The sequence below is a fragment of the Oncorhynchus clarkii genome, chromosome 17 (assembly GCF_045791955.1).
Source record: "Oncorhynchus clarkii lewisi isolate Uvic-CL-2024 chromosome 17, UVic_Ocla_1.0, whole genome shotgun sequence".
Classification (NCBI taxonomy): Eukaryota; Metazoa; Chordata; class Actinopteri; order Salmoniformes; family Salmonidae; genus Oncorhynchus; species Oncorhynchus clarkii.
In genome coordinates, this window is record NC_092163.1 from 67,108,121 (window position 1) to 67,134,683 (window position 26,563).

Here is a 26,563-nt window from a genome sequence, read left to right on the forward strand (position 1 = left end):
CTTTGCAATCAATGATCTCAACATCCCTCTGTTATCGTGGAATTGCCTCTCCCTTATCACTCTTAATCTTAGAAGCTGCTGTAATGCAATTCCTAACATTTAGCACTTAATGCATGGCATGTCTGTGAGGGAACATGATCTAAGACCATTAGCAGCATTTTGTGCTGAGGCTGAACAGGCATTTCCCCTCTTATCAGTCCCATTGAGTAGACTGAGAAAGCAGAAAACCAGGGTAGATGTTGGAACAGACTGAAGTTTGCATTTTGTTTGAGTCATTTAGTCTCCTTAGTGAGTTAATAATATCTAGCTTGTATCCGTACAGAAATGCACTGTATGATGCTGTGTGGTTAGCATGATAGACAAACAAAGTGTTGAGTCTTTTCCCAGACAATCCAATGACAAAGTTGTGACAGATGATAGTTAGGGTTCATCAGCATTGATTAAGACACATGTTAGCATTGATTAAGACACGTGTTAGCATTGATTAAGACACGTGTTAGCATTGATTATGACACGTGTTAGCATTTATTATGACACGTGTTCGATTAGTAAGTATACTTTCGACATGGTCATGAAACAAAAGACTGCATGCTCTCACTATAATTTATTGAAATTATGAAGTGACTGTTAATTTATTCATATTAGCATCTGTCCTTTTGATATTGTCTGGGGGTCAGCCCATAAATAAATGGACCAATCCAAGGGGCCTAAGAAGAGCTTTCACTGGCTGCCTGTGTTGAATAAGCAAATAAGGCTTACAGAACATACACTTATGTAGATGCCAACTGAATTTTACCAGTGGTTTTCCATTTATGATCAAGCACTTCTTTAAAAGCAGATGAAGTCACTTTGAGGTTCTGAGTTCAGCAATCACAAAGTCCTATTTAATTCTATTTACCCATGGACATACAGTGTACTAGGATGTGTCCACCATTGGAAAGTGTAAGCCTATAATTATTTCAATATTTACAAGTACAGGAAAATCTGAATAGAGATTGCATATCCAGTACGTTTGAACTCGTCAATCAGCCGTGGCTGAATTGACTGCCTTGCATTGGATTTAGAGCAACAACAGCAAAACACAATATCACAGACATAAAATAATAATAATAATGCAGGTATCATTCATTATACTATATGTATAATCTTTATTTAACTGGGAAAGTCAGTTAATAACAAATTGTTATTTACAATGACAGCCCACCCCAGCCAAACCCTAAACAAGACGATGCTGGGCTAATTGTGCACCACTCTATGGGCTCCCAGTCATGTCCGGTTGTGATAACTTCCAAAGGGACATCCATATGTACAATTAAATGTTATTTTCAAATGAGTTTCGGTCAAAAACTGCCTGTGTATAAACCTACTTCAGATTACAACAGAGGTACTAATTCACTTTAAAAGATATAATCTCAACAGGCATGAATCACATATAGTTGTTGAAATTGTGTGATGAAAAAAATAAGAATTTAAATGATGAGACTAAGTGGAGAATGCTAGTTAGCATTTTTACTTTTAACAGATTATTAGTTCATTTTTATATAAAAGCAAGTTTTAATTCCTTTTCATTCTCAGTTCTAATTTACATAATATGCATTTTCTAAATCAGTATATATACAAAAAGAAGATAGAAGTGCACTAGGGTAAATTAAGAAATTGTATGAATTACTCTGTAATAAATATTCAACAAACTGCGATCCAATTAACTGTGAAAATCTATTTTAGTTCTACAAATGTCTACCCTTATCATGAAGAAGGCTATACTGTAAAAAATTGTAAAACTGTAAAAATTGATCAGAAGACCTGAATTTTATTTGACCAGATTATTCCTGAGGATGTAAAGTATATGTCATGTTGTGCTATGGTATACAGATGCAGGATCTTAATTTGAGCCTGTTTGCTACAGCAGGAAAATAATCATGTAGCAACTATGAATATGAATTATTATGTGTATTATAATTAGTGACTATTTTTGTAGGGGTTGATAATATTTTTTTGCGCCAATCAAGTCTGAAATGTCAATGTGGAAATTACAAACTTTAGAAGATTGATAAAATGAAGATCCTGTATCAGGTAATGAATGATATGATGGTATGGTGTGGTATAGTATGATATGGTTATTTCCGTGGTAGTGGCAATCCAACTCTGACGACCTCAATGAGGAATTTCCCTGAAGACTGATTACAAAGGTTCTGCATATGCCCAATTACTTTTTAATGAAGCCGAGTGGTGCATAGACAAATAATGCATTCCTATTTTGCTGCTGTCTGCCTGTTCAATAGTGTATTGCTTGTTCATCAGTGGGTTGACTTACAAATGACTGTTTTTCAGCTGAATTAGCGTTTTAATTAACATTACACCGCTATTTGATACCTGGCAATGGGCTCTAGGGCAATTAAATCTGAATAATTTTCTTACAGGTAAAGTGTAGCCATCTTCCTGCCAATTCAGTTTGTGTTTGAACAAAGACCGGTGTGATCATATGCACTTCAGTGGATACACTCCTGAGATTTAGCCAGGCCCCACGTCACAGAATGTCCCCTGTGTACTCTGTGAGCATTAGCACACATAACCTCCACATACCCTTGTTAGCATGTCCTCCGCCAGCCAGCTCCGTCAGGCAGCTCGGGGAGGGACTGCTCAAGAGGCTGCACCTGGAAGGGCCTGATGAGATGAGATGTGCTACAGTGAGCAGGGAAATGAAGATCAGCGCGTCACTCGAGGGCGATGGGGAAGCGCTCCTTAACACAGTACTTTTTTTCCTACCACCTACTTTCTGCCGCTGTTTATGATCTTTTCCCGATCTTGAAAAACCATCACTGTATTCACTGGAGCGACATGGGTTTATCCAGGATATATCCTGCTGTCTTTTCTCCAGCTCCACGGGTTGGAGGCTTTATTTTAAAAAAGTGTTCCATGTTTTTTACTCAAACATCCTTACTGGAAAGATACTGCACAACTTGTACAATTGTGCTTTGACTAGTAATTCATTAGAATGTTCATTTGTACATACAGTATGCAGCACAGGGCTATAATTATGAGGTACACTGTGACCTGTGCAGCCTCTGCATGAGTTTCTCTCCAATTATGTGTCTGTAATATCTCAGTTTATCCTTGAGTTAATGAGAAATTATAGAACATAACAAAAAGCTTTATAGGCCGTAACATCCTTTTCCAAATGTGTTTTTTGGGGAAAGGAAGAGGAAATGATCATAGTATATCACAGATAACAAAGCTCTCATGATGTTATTAGAACTCGTTTTTTTGCAGCTCTTAGAAACAATAGTGATGAGAGAAAGGAAAGGCGAATTGTGTTCTGTCCTTTTTAATAAGGGGCAAACTTCATCCCACACCGTACAGTGGTAGTATTGACATTTCACTTTCAAATGGTCCTTTCCAGCACAGTTCCAGCAACTATCGTGGATGCATAACCAGGCCAGTGCAACACAACTCGGCTTGGGTCAGTTCTCAGTAAGGTGAAAAGGCTATTCAATTATTGTTATTCTTTTGGGCATAAGTAGACATCTGATTCTCACTCAGATATCTATTTGGGTGTTATTTCTTCTCTGTTCTCCCATTTATAAACATGCTTTTTAACATGGCAAGCACCAAAGCATCATTTGAGGGCCATTATCCAGGGTGAGATCACTATTAGAATTAAATGAAATGTCATTAACTGATCATTTCATTCATTTAGTACATTTTCCTAAATGTTCTACTCTTTCAATAATGTACAGTACCAGCTAAAAGTCTGGAAATACCTACTCATTCCAGGGTTTTTCTTTATTTTTAATATTTTCTAAACTGTAGAATAATACTGAAGACATCAAAACGATGAAATAACACATATGGAATCATGTAGTAACCAAACAAGTGTTAAATAAATCATAATATATTCTATATTTGATTTTCTTCAAAGTAGCCACCTTGCCTTGATGACAGCTTTGCACACAGTTGGCATTCTCTCAACTAGCTTCATGAGGTAGTTGGGGGCGCCTAGTGGTTAGAGTATTGGGCTACTAACCGAAAGGTTGCAAGTTCAAATCCCTGAGTTGACAAGGTACAAATCTGTCATTCTGCCCCTGAACAAGGCAGTTACCCACTGTTCCTAGGCCGTCATTGAAAATAAGAATTTGTTCTTAACTGACTTGCCTAGTTAAATAACAAAGTCACCTGGAATGAATTTCAATTAACAATTTCTTTCCTTCTTAGCGCGTTTGAGCCAATCAGTTGTGTTGTGACAAGGTGGGGGTGGTATACAGAAGATAGTCCTATTTGGTAAAAGACCAAGTACATATTATGGCAAGAACACCTCAAAGAAGCAAAGAGAAACAATCGTCCATCATTACATGAAGGTCAGTCAATCCGGAAAACTTCAAGAAGGTTCTTCAAGTGCAGCCGCAAAAAACATTCAAAGGCTATGATGAAACTGGCTCTCATGAGAACCGCCACAGGAGTTACCTCTGCTACAGAGGATAAGTTCATTAGAGTTAACTGCACCTCAGATTGCAGCCCAAATAAATGCTTCACAGAGCTCAAGTAACAGACACATCTCAACATCAACTGTTCAGAGGAGACTAACGGAATCAGGCCTTCATGGTCAAATTGCTGCAAAGAAACCACTTCCAAAGGACACCAATAAGAAGAAGAGACTTGCTTGGGCCAACAAACATGAGCAATGGACATTTTACTGGTGGAAATCTGTCCTTTGGACCAACCTCCGTGTCTGTGAGACACAGAGTAAGTGAACAGATAATCTCTGTATGTGTGGTTCCTACCGTGAAGCATGGAGGAGGAGGTGTGATGGTGTGGGGATGCTTTGCTGGTGACACTCACAGTGATTTATTTAGAATTCAAGGCACACTTAACCAGCATGGCTACCACAGCATTCTGCAGCGAAACGCCATCCCATCTGGTTTGCTGGGACTATAATTTGTTTTTCAACAGGACAATGACTCAACAAACCTCCAAGCTGTGTAAGGGCTGATTGACCAAGAAGGAGAGTGATGGAGTGCTGCATCAAATGACCTTGTCACGCCCTGACCATTGAGAGCCATTGTTTCTCTATGGTGTAGTAGGTCAGTGCGTGACTAGGGGGTATTCTAGTTTATTATTTCTATGTTGTGTTCTAGTTTATTATATTGGTGTTTTGTATGATTCCAAATTAGAGATAGCTGGTAATCGTTGTCTCTAATTGGGGATCATATTTAAGTAGCTATTTTTCGCACCTGTGCTTGTGGGATATTATTTTGTGTTTGTGCATGTGCATCACATAGTCACGTTTTGTTGTTCGTTTGTTTTTGCTTAAGTTTCACTTGATAATACAAATTTGGAACTCTACGTACGCTGCGCCTTAGTCCAGTTCTTACGACAACCGTGACAGACCTGGCCTCTACAATCACCTGACCTCAACCCAATTGATATGTTTTGGGATAAGTTGGACCGCAGAGTGCAGGAAAAGCAGCCAACAAGTGCTTAGCATATGTGGGAACTCCTTCAGGAGTGTTGGAAAAGCATTCCTCATGAAGTTGGTTGAGATAATGCCAAAAGTTTGCAAAGCTGCCATCAAGGCAAAGGGTGGCTACTTTGAAGAATTTCAAATATAAAATATATTTTGAAATATATATACACTTTTTTGGTTACTACATGATTCCATGTTTGTTATTTTGATAGTTTTGATGTCTTCACTATTATTCTACAATGTAGAACATAGTAAAAAAATAAAGAAAAACCCTTGAATGAGTAGTGTTCAAACTTTTGACTGGTTCTGTACGTACTTTGAACGTTGCAATAATTATATGGCAGCAGTATCTCAAGAAGCTTGTTTCAAGTACTTCAAGAGTCCATATACGTTCAACATTTAACCAATCATGTCTACTTTTAATTTAGATGCCTAGCTTTCCTCTTTGGTGTCTAAATTGATAGCAAAACCTTTTAATGGATATGACTGACAAGTTCACTTGAAGCTAGCTAGAATCCTTAGTTGCTATATACATTTTAAACTTATAAATTAACAATATATCTATTGATTCTTGAAGATTATAACGTATAAACGCCTCAGGAGCTTAGTTCAACTGTCGTACCCCATCAGAACCCAAAATATAGCTTGTTTTACTCCAATGTTTTTAAACAATGTCAATATAAAAACTGTATAGCCTCAAAACATGGTTAAAACCGTTTTATTATCATGGATGGTCAGTACTTGCATCCAAAGCTCTGTCTATGAATTTGAGAATTCTTACATTTTCCCAGGCCCATCCCTTAGCTTTTTACCAAAACAGAGGTGGGGTGACCCACTTTGTTATTGTTTCAATTATGGATTCTAGCTTTAAGAAGAAAGTATCTTTACTGTGTCTGACTTGAATATATTTTTACTCTCATATCGTTCGAGCAAGGCTATTTCTTTTTTCCTCTCTCAAGCTGCCATTTAGTGTCTCACATGGTACATCCATATGAGTAATGTTCCCCATTATATCTCTAGGAGTGAAGTCTAGACGTATGAGACAGTGCCAGCTCTCATGCAATCAATGCCAGAATAGATAATAATATAGCGGAAGTCCAAATGCCATCTGTTTGCTCAGCTCCCAGGTTAAAAGCCTTGAATGCTGTTCAAGGACGAACGCATGTTGTATAGAGCCTCTGGCATGACCTAGAGGGTTTTGTTCTGCCTCTTCAAGTGTGCTGTGGTTCAACAGATTAAAGCCTGTGAGACTGGACTGAGGTCGACAGACATGCTTGATTGGCTCTATGGTAGATTGTTTTGTGCGCTTAAGCTTCTGTATAATGCCCAGAAAATGGAACAGTGTTGTGGATTTGCCCCCAAAATGATTTGTATTCTCTCTTTACGTTCACTGAGTGAACACCTAGACAGGAACAAAGCTTCAACTCGAACAGACACAAACAGATTTTTGTCTTTGTGAACAAGAGTATTGTCCACCCTAATAATTTATTGGGCGTGTGCCAATAAAAAATATTATACAGGGTATAGTGGGTAATATTGGTCACATGGGGTCATGTCACCCTATAAAGGAACACATTTTTTCAGGAACTAATTTTCTGCATTGAGGCACAGCCCATAAAACAAGGTTATTTCTCCCATCGAGGGATAAATAGAGATTTAACTGTCTCTTCTGTTTATTATCTTCAGCAGCAGCATTTATATGTTACACACAGAACAGATTTAGGAGACTATCTCTGTAGGCTTATTTTGTCCAGTGACTTGAGGCTCACAACTGTTTTGTAAATTATCAGGAGGACCGGTAGGTATCCACTGAAGCATTCAGCATATATCCAATGTAAGTAGTTGTACTAAAGATGTCAACATACAACATAAGAACCCTTAAAGGTGCTACACCTAGAATTTATCAGAATGTCTCTCCTATGTGGCAGCTAGGTGAATTGCAACAGGACTAGGCTGCATTCAAAACAAATCTACCCCTCCCCCGCATCCCATTTCCACGTAACGTGGTCCACCAGTTTCAAACGACTGTAAAAACTTCTTTTGTTTGTTATTGAAAATATATTTCACAGCCATTTAGATGGTACAATGATTCTCTACACTATTCAGTGCTTGTATTCTCACATAATGAGAAATTGAACGAACAGTGTAGAATTTTAGCAACCAGGAAATGACAGAGTGATTTCTACATTGGCCCCATGACCTGATTTCATATATATAACACAGCCACAAGGTCAAAACAGCTTCCCCATTTTAACAACAGAAATCAATAGGCGAATAACACAGCCAATCACAACACTGGCAGGTTAAGTAATACTGTAAAAAAAAAACTATCATTCCACTATTACTGCTGATATAGTATGGACATTTTCTGAAATTACAATGAACAATTTCAAAAAATATCCTGTGCAGCACCTTTAGACTTGCCTGTTTCAAGATTTCTCATCTTCGTAGGAGTATTTCTCGTTAAATCTACCGAGCACCTTATGGTGGCCCGGCCATTTAACGACCAAAACAAGGTGACAGAATTGCCAGACAGACAACATTTGCTTAAATACTGAGTTGCTGGTGACATAGTCCTCATTAATATGCATGCACCCCCCATGTACCCTAATCCCCCCTCACCCTCCACCCAACCCCAGCCGCCACCACTGTCCCCTAAACTCCAACGGTGGGAGTTTATTTTGTGGGCAATAGAAGTGAATGGTGAATCATGTATTGTGTCATTTTTGGAGTCACTTTAATTGTAAATAAGAAAATAATATGTTTCTAAACACTTCCACATTAATATGAATGCTACCATGATTACAGATAATCCTGAATGAATCGGGAATAATGATGAGTGACAAAGTTAGAGGTATAAAGACCTTACCCCTCAAAAAATACTAACCTCCTCTGTTATTGTAATGGTGAGAGGTTAGCATGTCTCGGGGGTATGATATTTCCTCATCTGTAACTTTGTCACTCACCATTACTCACGATTCATTCAGGACTATCCGTAATGATGGTAGCATCCACATTAATGTAGAAGTGTTTAGAAAAATATTATATTTTTATTTCCAATAAAAGTGAAAATGACACAATGCATTATTTACCATTAATTTCTATTGGGCACAAAATAATCTGAAACACAACCCAAACAAACAGCAAATGCATCCAACAAGTTTTTAGAGTCACAAGCTTGATGTAATCATTGCGTGCTAGGAATATGGGACCAAATACTAAACTTTTGACCACTTTAACACATATAAGTGAATTTGTTCCAATCTTTTTGGTTGGGGGGCTATGAACAAAAGTGCTGTAATATCTAAAGGGTTCACCCGATATGGGTGAAAATACCCTCAAATCAAAGCTGACAGTCTGCACATTAACCTCGTAGTCATTGTATAATTTCAAATCCAAAGTGCTAGAGTACAAAACCAAAACAAGAAGCTCACTGTATGTACCACTGGGCACACACTGGTTGAAATAATGTTTTTTCTATGTAATTTCAATAAAATTTACATTGAACCAACGTGAAATAGATGTTGAATCTGTGCCCAGTGGGATGTGGTATTGTTAAAAGGAGAAGTAGTGTTGTAACAATACAGCCAAGCCCAACCCCACCCCAGTCTTTCCAGAAGGCTTTTATCAGCTGTGTCTGTCAAGCTATAACCTTACTGTTGAATGAATGTAGCACCATGACTTAATTATGACTGGACAGGAAATATTGTCCATTCCTAGTAATGACCCCATATCCATCGATAAAAAGGCCTGATAAACTAGGACTTCCTGAGCATGGCTGGATAAATGCAGCTTGACTAATGAGACCCTAGCTAATGAGGATGACAGCTCTGCTCTATCTTATGTGTTGCTCTGTGGTTCAGAGGCTGGAATGGGATGCTTTTATCCTTTCTTAGAAATTTCAATGAGAGCTCGCTTGTTCACACTTGGGTTTCACCCAACCCTGGATGTGATATCTCACAGCAAAATAGCTTGATATATCAGAGCAGCTGTAATGTGAGATGCCATTTTCATAAGAGTTGCTTCTATTTTGCTTGCATACAGTCTTGTTCCATCGCTGCAACTCCCCTACGGACTCGGGAGAGGCGGAGGTCGATAGCCATGCGTCCTCCAAAACACGACCCTGCCAAGCCATACTGCTCGCTTAACCACCCACACCAACATGTCAGAGGAAATGCTGTCCAGCTGGCGACCGCAATCAGCTTGCAGGCGCCCGGCCTGAGGAGTTGCTAGAGCGCGATCGGACAAGGAAATCCCGGCCGGCCAACCCCTCCCCTAACCCGGACCAATTGTGCACCGCCTCATGGGTCTCGCAGTCACGGCCGGCTGTGACACAGCCCAGGATCAAACCCGGGTCTGTAGTGACGCCTCAAGCACTGCGATGCAGTGCTTTGACCCACTGCACCACTCAGGAGGCTGTGTCAGGGTTTCTAACATAATTATCCAGTGTCAATCCTCTATGGCATACAGTCAGTAAGTATGGTATGTTACAGTATATCTATACAGTAAGTCATAACAGGAGAGGCAGAGCTCTCACCCCAAATCAACAACAGCTCAGCTTAATTAACTACCCCTTGGGTACAGATAACGCTGTGCCTTCATAATGTGTCAGTCTAGATAGTTTAGCACATACCTGATGCTTCCATCGATTAGTACTGTACTTAATAATCCAATATAAAGTATTTATTCTGGTGAAAAAGCTCTTCCATTTGTGGAGTATAACTGGCTCTATTTCTTGGTTCAGAGAGTTCTCTATCTTTAGCAAGAAGACAGATAGTCTGGGGGTTAAATGTCTTGGCAAGGCAGTCATTACCAAGCTCAGAGTGAAAACAAACAAAGACATTGTTTACAGCTCAACAGGGAAATAAAAACATAGATGCACAAGCATATGGAAAACAACTCAAATCATCTGAAAAAGTCAAATCATATAATATTATAGTTAAATATGTTGGCAAACAGAAAATAAGAACTATGTTAGTTATGGTCATTGTTCTCAGTTCTCTGTCTTCTGTACTGAAGCTCTTTCCCATACCAACTTCTTTGCAATGCTCACTGGGAATATTATCTACTTCTCCTTAATTATTGGCTTTTTTCCATTGACTCTTTTAAAAGGAATAGATTTTCTTAAATCCCACTTACTATAATTAACACTTCTATGAGGATAATTGAAAAGTAAGAGATCAAACGTTGAATTAATTAGGTTAACCAGACTTATGCGTTTAATTCAATTTATACATCTACAGCACAATGGATATAGGTATAGAGCTAGATAGACAGACAGACAGACAGACAGACAGAATGTTGAAAATTTTTAAGAACATTCTTACTCTATATGAATGAATAAGTCAATAATATAGTGCATGTACATCTAGGTGGAAATAAATAAACAACAATTGAATTCAAATGTCAGTATGGTAGGCTACTGACAATTACCTCTGGCACAAAGGGGCTTATTTTGACAACTCACTTGAAAGTTTGTTGCCACCTAGTGGATTGTTTTATGTTCCCAAGAGGATGATGTTTTGTTATTAGCTTCGTAAACACACACACACACACACACACACACACACACACACACACACACACACACACACACACAGAGGGTGAGAGAGAGAGATGCGTCTATGGAGTGGCACTAGAGCATTCCACTGGTAGTCACAGATGTTGATAGAATCAGTTAATTGATTAAGATGTAGATGTACAGGTTTAAGGTTCTCCAACTGACCTCATGGACCCCCTTCTCCCAAGGTACAGCCCTATATCCTTTAAACTGTCTCATTGACTGTCTCATTTATTAACATTGGCCAATTCTGCTTAATTTAGTGGAATGTCATTGTATTGAATGGAAAATGCAATATCCGAATGGTGAGATGTGATCTCATTAAGAAGAGATAAATACTTGATCAGCTAATGCATTCTGGGTGTAGTCTTCTCAGGGTTACAGGCTGATCCATTTAGAGTGAGTACTCGAAACCTTGCCTCTAAAAGGATAAACCTCATGTCTGCTTGCTAGTTTCAGACAATACAGAAAATATTGTATGGAAAAATGTGTTTTAAAAAGCTCTCAGACACGGTTTAAATGAACAATTGTTATCATTTTGTTGGTAGTCTTTGGAAGCCAGAATACATTTTAAACATTTGAATAGAATCTATTAGGGTTGCCTAGCTATCACATTCCTGTTAATAGGCCTATATCTAGTTAGACTACTGTTTTATAATGATGCCAGCGAACTTTAAAGTTATTGTACCAGATATTTTCTCAAGACAAGTCCTAAATATGTGGGAGGTGTCCCTCTCGTGCCAGCGCACGCCGCTGTAGGAGAAGGTAGAATTATTCATGCGTTGATGGCATGACGCTGCATTTTTAATCAATGGGAAACATAGTATTTTACGATACTTGCCGGGTAATGCTGAATTGGGCTGCTTTACAGCTCGCGTAGTTGTTTTGTATTAGAGCCCAACTGAAAGACCACTTAGACTACCCAGAAGGGTCTGTGCCGCTTGGATGCTCGGTGCGGTGACTGAGTGCCTCGCCGAGAGACAGCTCGTGTGCTTGCTCTGCTCCCGGTAGGGGAGGGAAACTGGTGCATCACTGTAAGTACGTCTTTAGTTATCAACAGTCGCGGGGAGCTCCGTAAAGCAAACTGCTAAACTGTGCACTATTTACCTATATTGCAAACAACGAAAGCGACATTCATAGAGTAGGTTACTATTAGAATGTATTCGGTCGATGATACAATACATTTTGCACTCTAGTGATGGACCGATATTAATTGTGCATAGCCGCCCAACTCACTCACCAACAGCATTGCCACGATTCAACACAGTGATGTCTGTGTACAGAATTTTGTTAGGAGTATCAAAACACGGATTATTTCAATGAAATACTAATTGCAAGGATAATTACACATACGGTAAGAGTATTTATTATTATTGTTATTATTAGCCTATCATTATTATTATTTAAAGGGCCTATTAGTATTTAGTAGGCTATTAGTAGGCTATTATTATTGTCATTATTCGATTATTATTAGCCTGTTATTGGTGTATTGTTTTGTATTGTATTGTAGTAAACTACTCGAACAGACTCTATTGACAACGTAGTTTGTTTATTTATTTGCTTTAGCCTGTTTGAAATTGTATTTCATTCAAGTGGAATTATTCAACCAGTGTCCGAAACTATAGCAGGCTAGTCCATTGTAGGTTTATAGCCCACACTGCAGGTAAAAAGGAACATCTGTAACTTTTGCGTCAATACTCATAGCCTATAGCCTACTAGTGTTATCCCATATTTACATCATTTGAGTAGATTTTATTTTACGTCAGTAAACAGGGTCCCCCGTGCATTTCACGCGTGCATAACCCACTTGGAGTTACGGTATAGTGATCTGATTTGCCCGAGTGTTGATTTTGTTAGGGCGCTATCATGCTAGAAGTAGGCTACAAATTCAGTAGCTGTGTGCCACCACACTGATTAGTGCGTGCAGATGTTTGGTGCCTAATCCCTTGCGTCGACTCCCTATCATAATCCATGCCGGATTTGTTGATTATGTAGTTGACGACCAACTGCGGTCATAGTGTCCTATGTCTAGCCAAACATAAATATTCCAGAAAGTTTATATTCTACATTCTTTCTATCATGTACAGGCTATACAAGTACACTTTTTGCAAGTATGCATAGGTTTAGTCAGGAAATGTAAATACATATCAATATAGTTAATATCAATATCCTAAATAGCATCTTTCCTACATTAGTTATCTTCAGCCACCACCAGTGATGTAGTGCTATTTTCTATTATTATTCTGGAGCGAATTTTTTTATTTATTATGTAGTCATCATTTTGTCAATCCAAGTTGGTACCTACAGGTAGTTTATTGCATAATATTGTTTTAAAATATGCATAAAATGCATCCTCCTAATGCAAGTCTGCCTATGGTTACACATACTGTAGCCTATATTGCCTCAAAGAAAATGATATGTTTATATTACCTTCAAACACCAAATTAGGCCATCATCATTGTCAATTGTGAATGATAATTCATCACATTTTATGGGTGAAACGTCCAATCTGCATCTGCATGCCAACCATTTGATCTCAATCTAGTTTTCATAATGATATAAGTAGCTACTGTTTCAGCTAATTTTAGAGTAGATGGTTTTAACAAGCTAACAAGCCTACCTGTATGTTGTTTCAATCAAAACACACATTTAGCCTAGTAGCGAACGCTGTTGAGTTAAGGTCGCATGAGATGCGACCATTCAGCAGAACTATCCTAAAATTTCATAAGAAATTAAGTGGTGTTTTTTGTCAAACAGTAACATTATGTTAGTATTATATTCGGTATGTTAGGCCTATGTAGAATACTAATGAATCAGTAAGTGATTTTGCAAGACATTGATTCATCTTTGATCTAAACTTTATTAAACAAGCACCATTCTGAGAAGTGGCGGAGATTCACTCTGGTGCGCTCCAGCAGCACTACCCCACTGGCCACCAGTCAAACTAATTTCCTAGTGATCAACACAGGACTAATCCTAACATCTGTCCATCAGCCTCATGGTACTCTGCTACTGTTGCCCAGTGCCCTTATCTGATCTGATCTAGATGGGGGCTAGCAGATGAGTCCGCATACTCTCACTGTAGCCAGAGGCATAACCAAACCTGCTCCTTTAATATGCATACTAGATATTTGAGAATCTGTATGGTTTTAATCTGCTCTTACATTAAATAATTATTACTGGATACACCAAATGTGTTATTTGTATCATGCTAGTGGTAATAGTGTTTCTGCCTTCTCCATGGCTGCCAGAGTCCTCTCCTCTGTGAGTTAATGTGAGTTACTGGTAAGGTGTGCTCTGACTGTGGAATGTATGATAAGATGGGATATCTGATTTGTTGTGGGAGATGAAAAGCATCCTTGTTAATTTAGATGATTGATATAGATGACGCTGTGCTGCAAATTGCCACAGGGTTTGTCTGATAGCTATGAATGGATCCACTGTCCCCTCACGCTTCATATGGACATTATTGAGGACATTTCCTCAATCATGAATTCCATAATAACAATAACTAGTTGGCCATACAGTCCCATGTTGTAAATCTTCACCACTTCCTCCACCCTTGTGCATTTCTGATGAAAGTAATCACCTGCCTGACATGCACCATGCATTTCAATGGACTCAACAGGCACCCTGCAGAGACAAACCAGACTTGGAATGACTTAGCTATCTGGCATATATGATTTTCTATAGACCCATGGTTGGTTGGTTTATATGTGTGTTAATTTTTGCCACACATTCCAGTGACAGTCTCTTAGACATGCATGCGTGGTGGTTTCTTGATGGACTAGAGAGTGCCCTGGCAGATACAGCTTTGCAGGAAATATAAAAAAATGCCTTCAGGCCAACAGACTGTCAGAAGGGATGTAGTGCATAAGTGACATTAAAACGATTTTGGGATAGTTACAGTTAGCAACATTTCATTGGATAGTTCTTGCTGGTAGAAGTATTGAGAACGTGTCATCTGGGGTATTTCTATTTCATGTACAGTATAAAAAATGTTTTCTCTCTCCAGGAAAACGTGTTAAAGAAAAGTGGTCAATTCTCTGTTTTCCATAGTAGCCTTTAGAATCCATGTAAATTGTGTAACGCTGCTGTAAAAAAAATTGTGTTCCAAACAAGTGACTGAAGTGCGTGTACATTAAGATTAGTTCCTATCAAACTATCTCAGTCCAAAAGAGAGGCATTGTGCCTGTTTCACATGCAAGGAACTCTTCAGCATTTTCTTCTCATTTTATCTCTTATTGGAGCAGGATTCAGTTAAGCCAAATGTGTCTGTCCTTCTTAATCAGTAACCGTATAGTATTGGCAAAAATCCCCTCCCCACTCAATCAGATGTATAAATACGGTTTAGAGATACTGCATCAGTCACCATGTTGAGATAAAATAGATTTTTAGACTTTTTCCTAAATTCACGCTTGATAACGTGCTGAAATTGTAATTTTTTTCATTATCATCACACCAGACATTATCATCACACCATGAAAGAAACCTTTCTCAATATTATGTAATTCCCTCACATCACCCTTCCCAGTAGAGAGCAGCGCCAGTTCCAGGTATAAGCGATATAAGCGGTCGCTTAGGACCCCCAGCCGCTAGGGGGCTCCCGACCCAATATACTTTTTTTGGGGGGGGGGGGTCAACTTACTATTCAGAGTAAGAGTAGTAGAATACACCACGTGCAATTAATGTCATTTACTGCCAGTCACTCAATTAGCCATGTCAGCTAACCATTTTTTGATTGTTAGTTAGTCTCGCCAGCTATCTCAACTTGTAGCAATCATGTCCGAATACCAACTGGCATGCAGGGCACGTGCTCAGGGACCCCTATTGATTTTGATGGTCATTCTAACTCTGATATCACATTAACATGGCATAAGTCATTACAAAATGTGTAGAATTGCAGGAAATTTTATTTAAAACGGCTAAATAAATCTCTCCACCCCATGGCAAAATGGGTAGAATTGCAGGAAAATAGCTGTAAAACTGCAATTGATTAGGGTGGTAAAGGATTGGGAGGAGGTCTTCAGAGATGGAGAAGGGAAGACGTCAATAGATGCAGAATTTCATCTGGTGGGAGAAAATAGAAAGAGTTAAAGGCTGAGGAGAGAGGGAAGAGGCAGAATCAAGAGACAGGAGGTGCAGCGGCTAGTTCTTCCTGTCACTTGTCCTCGATAGGCAGCCAGTCTCGAAAGGGTTTTTTGCTCAAGCTGTTCGTCGTCTTGTCGCCAAGCCTCCTTCTTGGAACATAGCATAAACCCTGGTGATCAAAGGCAGAGTAAAGGGAAGAGGGGAGGAGGCAGGGGTGGCGGGATGAAAAAGCAAACACATGGGTTACTTAATTTTCACTAACATGTGCCTGGTTTTAGCTGAAAGCCCTCTCAACACATCAAGGTACAAGCAAAGATATATATATATATTTTTATAAACCCTCTCACCCCCTACTCTATTTTTTCAGTGTTTGACCTTATGGGGCTTGGATAGGTGTATTTGTGTTTATTAGGGATCTCCCCCCCTCAAATAGAGTACCACAGTAGGAGTCATAATACCCATAAATCTTAGCAGTCAAACAAGGAAATAGTTCCAATCGTTGTTCCACCATATATTTTTTCCCATGGGGAATTTTAGGAACACTTAAAATAAGGGCTGTGTTTCACGTAGGCTTACCTTGGCCTGACGTTTTGATAACCGTGTAAATCTCTCTTGGACAAGTAGACATTTATCAATATATTCGCCAGAATTTACCCCCCCCCCCCCCCCCCCCCCGCCAAAAAAATGCTAATTAGCTGCTATGTGGCTATAATAAAGAACTACAAATGTGACCCACCACCTGAATTCGGTCCTGTGTAGCAACATTTGAAATGGTAGAAAATTGCATATCATACATTACAGTTGAGGAACAATGGGAAAATAATTTTGCTTTGAAAGTTGATAGACTTGTAAACCCACTTTTGAGAAAATGGCCCTTGAATGTTTTGGTACACCTACTTCAGAGCTCTTCTTTGCCTACACCCCTCCAGCATCGTTCACACCCTCTTAAGCCTTATCCACATACTTCTCTTTAAGGATTCACATTTGAGGTCATGTGCTAAACAGAGTGAGTAGTGTAGTATACAACCAAAGATTTTAACCTCTTTGATCTCTAGGGGCGCTATTTCATTTTTGGATAAAAAACGTTCCCGTTTTAAGCGCGATATTTTGTCACGAAAAGATGCTCGACTATGCATATTCTGTTTTTGAAAGAAAACACTCTGAAGTTGCAGAATCTGCAAAGATATTGTCTGTAAGTGCCCCAGAACTCATTCTACAGGCGAAACCAAGATGATGCGTCAACCAGGAAATGAGCAGAATTTCTGAAGCTCTGTTTTCCATTGTCTCCTTATATGGCTGTGATTGCGCAAGGAATGAGCCTACACTTTCTGTCGTTCCCCCAAGGTGTTAGCAGCATTGTGACGTATTTGTAGGCATATCATTGGAAGATTGACCATAAGAGACTACATTTTCCAAGTGTCCGCCTGTTGTCCTGCGTGGAATTCGGTGCGCAATTGCCAGCTGCTTGTACTTTTCCATTTGATTTAGGGGAGAAACCATGCTTCCAAGAACGATATATCAATGAAGAGATATGTGAAAAACACCTTGAGGATTGATTCTAAACAACGTTTGCCATGTTTTCAGTCAATATTATGGAGTTAATTTGGAAAAAAGTTCGCGTTTTGAGGACTGAATTTTCGTTTTTTTTTGGTAGCCAAATGTGATGTATAAAACGGAGCTATTTCTAATACACAAAGAATCTTTTTGGAAAAACTGAGCATCTGCTATCTAACTGAGAGTATCCTCATTGAAAACATCAGAAGTTCTTCAAAGGTAAATTATTTTATTTGAAGGCTTTTATGTTTTTGTTGAAATGTTGCGTGCTGGATGCTAACGCTAATGCTAACGCTAAATGCTACGCTAGCTAGCTACTTTTACACAAATTGTTGTTTTCCTATGGTTGAGAAGCATATTTTGAAAATCTGAGATGACAGTGTTGTTTACAAAAGTCTAAGCTTGAGAGATGGCATATTTATTTCATTTCATTTGCGATTTTCATGAATAGTTAACGTTGCGTTATGGTAATGAGCTTGAGTTTGTATTCCTGATACCGGATCCGGGATGGGGAGATCAGAGAGGTTAAGACTAAAAGTGTAAAAGTAGTAGCCTACAGTAAGGAAAAACTCCAGCTAAAAATACACTTAACCTCTCTAGGGTATGTGGGATGCTAGCGTCCCATCTGGCCAACATCCAGTGAGATTGCAGAGCGCCAAATTCAAATGCAGAAATGCTCATTATAAAAATTCAGAAAACAAAACATATTTTACATAGGTTTAAAGATTAACTTCTTGTTAATCCAACCACGGTGTCAGATTTATAAAATGCTTTTCGGCGAAAGCGTACCTAGCCCAGAACATAGCCCAGTTGACAAATTATTACAAACAATAACCAGCCAAGCAGAAGCGTTACAAAACTCAGAAATAGAGATAAAATTAATCCCTTACCTTTGATGATCTTCATATGGTGGAACTCAGAAGACATTCATTTACTCAATAAATGTTCCTTTTGTTTGATAAAGTCTCTTTATATCCAAAAACCTCCATTTTGTTTGCGTGTTTTCTTCAGTAATCCACAGGCTCAAATGCAGTCAGAACAGGCAGACAAAAAAAATCCAAATTGTATCTGTAAAGTTCATAGAAACATGTCAAACGATGTTTATATTCAATCCTCAGGTTGTTTTTAGCCTAAATGATCTATAATATTTCAACCGGACAATAATGTTGTCAATATAAAAGGTGAACAAGAAATGCACTCTCTCAGGATTGCGCATGAAAAAGCTCTGTGATACGTCAGGGTCCACACATTCAGACTGGTCGTACTCCCTCATTTATAAGAATACAAGCCTGAAACAATTTCTAAAGACTGTTGACATCTAGTGGAAGGCATAGGAACTGCAAATTGAGTCTTAGGTCAATGGATACTGTAATGGCATTGAATAGAAAACTACAAAACAAAAAAAAAGGTTTTCTCAGGTTTTCGCCTGCCAAATCAGTTCTGTTATACTCACAGACACTATTTTAACAGTTTTGGAAACTTTATAGTGCTTTCTTTCTATCTATTTGGGCATGGTTTTCATCCAAAATTCCAAATGCTGCCCCCTACCCTAGAGAGGTTAAAAACCTCTTCTAACTATCCATCTCGAATCTGGGAGAATTGTCATCAACTGACACTAAGTAGCATAACGCAACGGACAAAAAATCTTACTAGAAAATATTCATATTCATGAAATCACAAGTGAAATATATTCAAACACAGCTTAGCCTTTTGTTAATCACCCTGTCATCTCAGATTTTGAAAATATGCTTTACAGCCAAAGCAAGACAAGCATTTGTGTTAGTTTATCGATAGCCTAGCATAGCATTATGCCTAGCTAGCAACAGGCAATCTGGTCACGAAAATCAGAAAAGCAATCAAATTAAATCGTTTACCTTTGATGAGCTTCGGATGTTTTCACTCACGAGGCTCCCAGTTAGATAGCAAATGTTCCTTTTTTCCACAAAAATTATTTTTGTATCCAAAAATAGCTCCGTTAGTTCTTCACATTTGGCTGAGAAAACGACCGGAAATTGCGGTCACGACAACGCCGAAAAATATTAAAAATTAGCTCCATAATATCGACAGAAACATGGCAAACGTTGTTTATAATCCTCAAGGTGTTTTTCAAATATCTATTCGATAATATATCCACCGGGACAGAGCTTTTTTCAGTAAGACCAGGTGGAAAAATGGCTACCTCTGTCTTTTTAGACAAAGGGCCATCAGGTGGACACTGACGCAATGTTGTCGCTCAGGCTCATTTTTCAAAATAAAAGCCGGAAACTATGTCTTGTGATACTAGACACATTAAGGAAGCCATAGAAAAAGAAAATCCCATTCACTGCTCAATTGTACCTTTATTTAACTAGGCAAGTCAGTTAAGAACCAATTCTTATTTTCAATGACGGCCTAGGAACAGTGGGTTCAGGGGCAGAATGACAGATTTTGTCAGCTCGGGAGTTTGAACTTGCAACCTTCTGGTTACTAGTGCAATGCTCTAACCACTAGGCTACCCTGCCGCCCCAATAGGGAAGCATAGGAAGGGACTCTTATTTAGAAATCGCTGCATTCCTGATTGGATTTTTCTCATTCTTTTGCCCGCAATATCAGTTCTGTTATACTCGCAGACAATATCTTTACAGTTTTGGAAACTTTAGAGTGTTTTCTATCCTAAGCTGTCAATTATCTGCATATTCTATTTTATGGTCCTGAAAAATAGCCTGTTTACTTTGGGAACGTTATTTTTCCAAAAATAAAGACAATGACCCCTAGATTCAACAGGTTAACAAGACATTTGTGGAGTGTTTTATACCGAGTTTTAATGACTCCAACCTAAGTGTATGTAAACTTCCAACTTCAACTGTAGATAGCAAAATAGTTGGGAAGCGATTCCATGCCACATGGTTTATGAATTGACACTCAATTTTCCGTTCCTCCTGAAAGCCCGAACAGTCAAATGCATTCTCTGCATTGCTACAGATGCTACAGATGGTGGTTCAATACCCGTGCCGGCCGCGACTGGGAGACCCATGAGGCAACGCACAATTGGCCCAGTGTCGTCCGGGTACACCAGTCGAGCAATTCATTTCAACATTAATCTTAATCTTTCATTTGACTTTACAAACAACAAGAGGGCTTAATTGGAGTCTATTTCTTCTGAGCCTAGACCTATATAAAATAACTTAACTGGCTGAGGTAGGCTATGAGGTTTAACAGCCTAATAGAAGTATGATTTTTTTATTAGGCCTACTTACAATTGCAACTGGTAAAAAATGTAGCATCCTACATAAAACAATTATTTAAAGAATATACTGTCAGCTTGAGATGTAAATATCCCTGGATAACCTATCACAATAATATTAGAATTGACTAAATACAGTCATATAGACCACTAAGTTACTTATTTAATGAGAAAAGTTGCATTTCCCCTCGGATACAATCTTGTGGATGTCGGGTTTGATGGATAGATGTGATTTTGATGTGCAGGCAGTCCTCAATTGACTTATGTGAAAGCATATCTCTCTGTACATTCTTCTCAGAAACTTTGATTTTCGTTATCCACTTTTCTTCTTGATTATTTTTGAGAGTGACATTTCATCTTGCTATCAAGCAAATTATTCTGAACAAATGTTGACTTTAAAAAAAGTAGTGTAGCTTACAGTAGGCTACGTACCGTATACCTGTTTTCCCCCACCAACCAACGCACAAAGAAATAGACAAAAATAATAATTGAATAGAGACATAGTGATTTTATTTAAGTAATCAGATCAAAATGGTTATTTTGTTGTCACTGAAGCATATGTGTTAAACATGTTACATTTGTAGTATAGGCCAATTAATTGTGCTAATATTAAATACTTATGTTCTGGTCCGCCGACTATTGGCTCAGAAACAATTTGGCCCGAGGCCAAACCTAGTTGACTAACCCTGATATATAATATGTCTTACAGAGCTTTTTCACTTTAGGTTATTTGAAAACGAAATAATCTCCAAAATATTGTTATTTTTAAACAAAGCGAGTATTATTATCTATTCATTAATTTAGACCCTTAGATATTCTCACAAATCAGATTTGCCCTAACGAAAAATTCCCATTAGAAGTTAATTCACGTCAAAAATATCTCAGACAAGCATGGGGACTGTTCTTGATAAATCAATGAGATTTTTATTTTCACTGAATCTCCGGTTGGGTATTGGTTAGACTACAATTAGGGTGTGGAAATGTTATGCTATTAGTACTGTAGCCTACTCCAGACCATCACGTTTTACAGCGCCATATTTTCCGTTCCATCCTAACAGGAACCCCGAGGGTTTCATTTTTCATTTTTATTGGAATAGAAACACCATAATATTAATCAAATTAATTAATCGAAATATCTTAAAATCAATCTCATATACTATGTTCTTACATAAAAAGGTTTTAAATTCTCTAGTAAAGGATATATTGAAGGCTATCAAATGCTTCTCAAAGATGCCCTCTGGTGGTCAAACTAGCACTAACTACCATTAATGGTAACAATGGCTGACAATTAAATAACGTGCCATAGAATTCTGCGGGAGCCTGCAAGGCGTGCTCCTTTTAAAGGAGGAACCACTGTAGAGATGATGTGCAGGAGCTAGCAGGGATTTGTAATCCTGCATGTCTACTTTGATGCTAATTTGAATTTTCAAATCGGAGAGTAAATGAAACCAAAAATATTGATAAAAGCCACCTTGTCCAAGAGAGATTTACATGGTTATCAAAACATCACGCCGGGTTAAACCTATACGAAACCCAGCCCTTATTTTAAGTGTTTCTAAAATTCCCAATGGGAAAAATGAATGGTGGAAAAATTATTGGAACCATTTCCCTGTTTGACCGCTAGATTTTATGGGTATTATGACACCTCCACTGTGAGGCTCTATATTCGATAATGTGATGACTCCACCCTGCTGTGTAATGGCCACTTCTGCCATATTACTTATGCAAATCTAGAACCTCCACATATTTAAACACTCACCAGAAACCAATGTCCAATTCCAAACGAACCCTGGCCTAAAGTTCTAATTGGAATTTGGCATTACAAAGATTAATGGCTAGGAGAAGGGACCAGTAGTAAGGAACTGGCAATTACAGTCAATTTACATTTTTACTTGTAATAAATATATTTACTATGCAAATGTACACATTTACAGACATTTTGAACACGTTTCAAATATTTACCAGCAAGCAGGCTCATTGAACTCACAGAAAGAAATATACAAATGCAAAAAAAGCAAAATATAATACATTTCAAATCAAATTGTATTTGTCATATGCGACGAATACAACCGGTGTAGACCTTACCGTGAAATGCCTACTTACAAGCACTTGCAAGAAGGTGTTTCTAATGTTTGGTATATTCAGTGTGAATTTGCACTGCTGTCTTTCTCTCTCTATTTCTCTCTCCATCTCTCACTTTCTTCCTCTCTTTCTTCCTCTCCCTCGCTCTCTCTCTCTCTCTCTCTCAAAGACACCTAGTTAAGCGCAGTTGGAGTTACCATAATTGCTTAATTGCGATCCATTTGGTTGATCAGGGTTAACTTATAGTTAAATACTTCAATATGACATAGACATACATTATAACTGAATGTATAGCTAGCAACATGTAAAATGGTTGTACAATAAATCTTTCCAGTGATCTAATAGAAGTTAACTACTTAACGTTACCCTGAATTGTAACTGTATCTGCCCCCCTTGAATAGAACAGTATTTCCTTCATGGTACTTCGCCTGGTTGGAAAGATAAAAGAAAATCCCCTTGAGGGATGCCATTAAAGTCCAAGCTACTGTACATGCAAACAGAAAACTACAATAACAGTTAGCTAGCTAATGTTAGCTAAATAAAACTGTCTGGCTAGCTGACTAGGCAGGCTGAGGTAAATAAGTAGCTAGCATTGTCAATTTAAAATCAATCTAAAACCGCTTCAATATTTTCTTCATATTTAGCAATATTTTCAAATATAAAACACATACTGCATATGGAAAATAAATAGTTTTCTCTTCTCTGTCTTTTCAGTCTTCTGAAGCAGTAGGTAGTCAGCAGGTAGTGTCTGTCAAAAACACTGTCCTTGGAGAGCGACTCTGAGGTAATATATTTGCACGGCCCAATGGAGCGTTTATGAGGTGAAATAGAACTAGAACTGCCCGCGTCCTCTGTCCTTTTATGTAAAATAGAGACAATCAAGCAGCTTAGGTACATTACGTAGGCGGGTCAGAATTTTGAAAGTTCTAGCAAAAGCCCTAGTAACTGAAGCTAGAGCTCATCGAATCCCATTGTGACGCAGGGTGGGGACACTTTTTGGCAGTTGGACATTATTTGGCATGACAGGCACCCAAAGGCCCTGTTAGAGAGGCACAGTGAAGTGCGTTACTGTTCTGTGGCAGTAACGCACTTCACTATGGCCTCCCGAGTGGCACTGTGCTGTAAGGCACTAGTTAAATAAAATCAGTGTAAAGTCTCTGCATGCTGGGAAGCTTTCATTTGCCTCCATATACCTTGTTTCTTAGTAAGTATAGTATGTGAATGAAAGCAGGCCCATTACTGTGGCAGGATATTATATAATTGTGCATACATTCAATCAGGTACAGAAATACCATCACTTGTTGTCTTTAGAGCTTAGAAAATGCCATAGTCCAGCAGGCCACTCATCTCTGCACAGTCCCTACTGACAAACACGGATGGTTTGGCAGCAATATCAGGCAGGCCTCACTAGTTGTTGACTACGGAGTTGTATTCAAAGTCTGAGATTTTTTCTATGGAGCGTCACGACTTTGAAGGACTGAAGTTTACGACAAAACTGTGCAGTCCAAGGGTCTTGCCTCTGAGGTTTTCACCACACTGACACTTTTAAGAACACTAGGGCAAAGAGCAGCAAATAAAGACAAATGCTTTGTGTCAGTTCTTTAGCACTGCTGGAATAGTCCCTGCTTTATTGCTGTTCTCTGTTGGTTTTTAAAGTAAACAGTGCTGTGTGATTCTTCATAACGTCATTATGGATGAGGAGGTTGCTGCAGGCCCCTGATACTACTTTGCCAGTGCACAGACAGCGGTTGACACCCCTCCTGTGTGATATCAAGGTGTTTTCTAGTACTCTGCTCACTGAGGAGCCACATTTTTTGTTCATTCCGTATCAGTCACATTTACAGCCATGAAATGCTTTGAAAGGCTGGTCATGGCTCACATCAACACCATCATCCCAGACACTCTGGACCCACTCCAATTCACGTACCACCCCAACAGATCCACTCCACACTGCCAGCATCCACCTGGACAAAAGGAATACATTGTCTTCGGGAAAGTATTCAGACCCCTTGACTTTTTCCACATTTTGTTACATTACAGCCTTATTCTGTATTGTGGGGCGGCAGGTGCCCAGTGGTTAGAGCGTTGGGCCAGTAACCGAAAGGTTGCTAGATCAAATCGCCGAGCTGACGTGGTAAAAACATCTGTGAGTTAGGCAGTTAACCCACGGTTCCTAGGCTGCTATTGTAAATGAGAATTTGTTCTTAACTGACTTGCCTAGTTAAATAAAGGTAAAATAAAAAATAAATGGAAATCACGATGGTTCCAGAACTCTGTGACGCTCTGAGGCTTGTTTTTCTTCTCTGACATGCACTGTCAACTGTGGGACCTTATATAGACAGGCTTGTACTGTTCCAAATCATGTCCAATCATTTGAATTTACCACAGGTGGACTCCAATCAAGTTGTAGAAACATCTCAAGGATGGTTAATGGAAACAGGATTCAGCTGAGCTGAATTTCGAGAGTCTCATAGCAAAAGGTCAGAATACTTATGTAAATAATATTTATACTTACGTAAATATTTCCGTTTTGGATTTGTTTATACATTTACAAAAATGTCTAAAAACCTGTTTTCGCTTTGTCGTTATGGGGTATTGTGTGTAGATTGACAAATTAATTTAATACATTTTTGAATAAGGCTGCAATGTAACTAAATGGGTAAGAAGTCAAGGGGTCTGAATACTTTCCGAATGCACTTTAAATAGATAACTAAATGGCTAACAAAATGGCTACACAGACTTTCTGAGTTTTCCCTTGTATTTAATTTAATTTAATTTCTGCACCTTCTATGCACACTCACAGGGCCCTCCACACTACGCACACTGATACTCCAACACACCCACACAAACACAGACTTCATCATTTGCTCACACACACATAAAATGCACATACATGTATACTGACACAGACGCACACAAAATTATCATATACGCTGCTGCTACTCTGTTTATCATATATCCTGATGCCTAGTCGCCCTACTCCTGGACAGTACATATCTACCTTTCTCACTCCAGTCTCCCTGCACATTGTAAATATAGTACTGGAACCCACTGATCCAATACATAGTATGATTAATTACTTTCTCATGTTCTTCTTATATCTTATTTTAATTTCTTATGCGTTTTTGTTCCAGCTTATATTATTTGTTGTATTATATTGATATTGATTACCTCATTGTAGGGTTTAGAGCTCGCAAGAAAGGAATTTCACTGTACTTGTGCACATGACTTTAAACTTGAAACCATAACTTGTTGTTGTGTCTACAGTGCCAGCACATTGTGACATTCTGTTGAGTCATCTAGTGATACCATTTCATCCAACTTTTCTTTAATCTCAGCTATGTGAAAAGAAAATAACAATGCACTCTGGGGCGTGAGTTTTTTTTTATTGAGTGTGTTTGTATTGTAATAAATGGTGGGGGAAAGAAGGCTCACACACCTTACAGCCTCACTCTATGGGGTGCCATATTGCTCTAAAAAACACTTGCAAAAATCTAAGAATCTCCCCCTGTGGTATAGCAAAAACAAAGTGTTGAAAGATAAAAAAAAAAGAAAAGAATTCCCTCGTCATGTCTTCAATTGAAGTGGATTC

The 26,563-nt window shown here is 38.6% G+C and overlaps 1 protein-coding gene across 1 annotated transcript in view; it reads left to right on the forward strand.

Moving 5' to 3' along the window:
• The first annotated feature begins 11,944 nt into the window (after positions 1–11,944).
• LOC139371295 (contactin-4-like) overlaps positions 11,945–26,563 on the forward strand; it is a 227,907-nt gene continuing 213,288 nt past the window's right edge. Inside the window, exon 1 of the mRNA XM_071111598.1 lies at positions 11,945–12,055. The gene's annotated coding sequence lies outside the window, so the exon portion shown is untranslated. The remainder of the gene's footprint in view (positions 12,056–26,563) is intronic.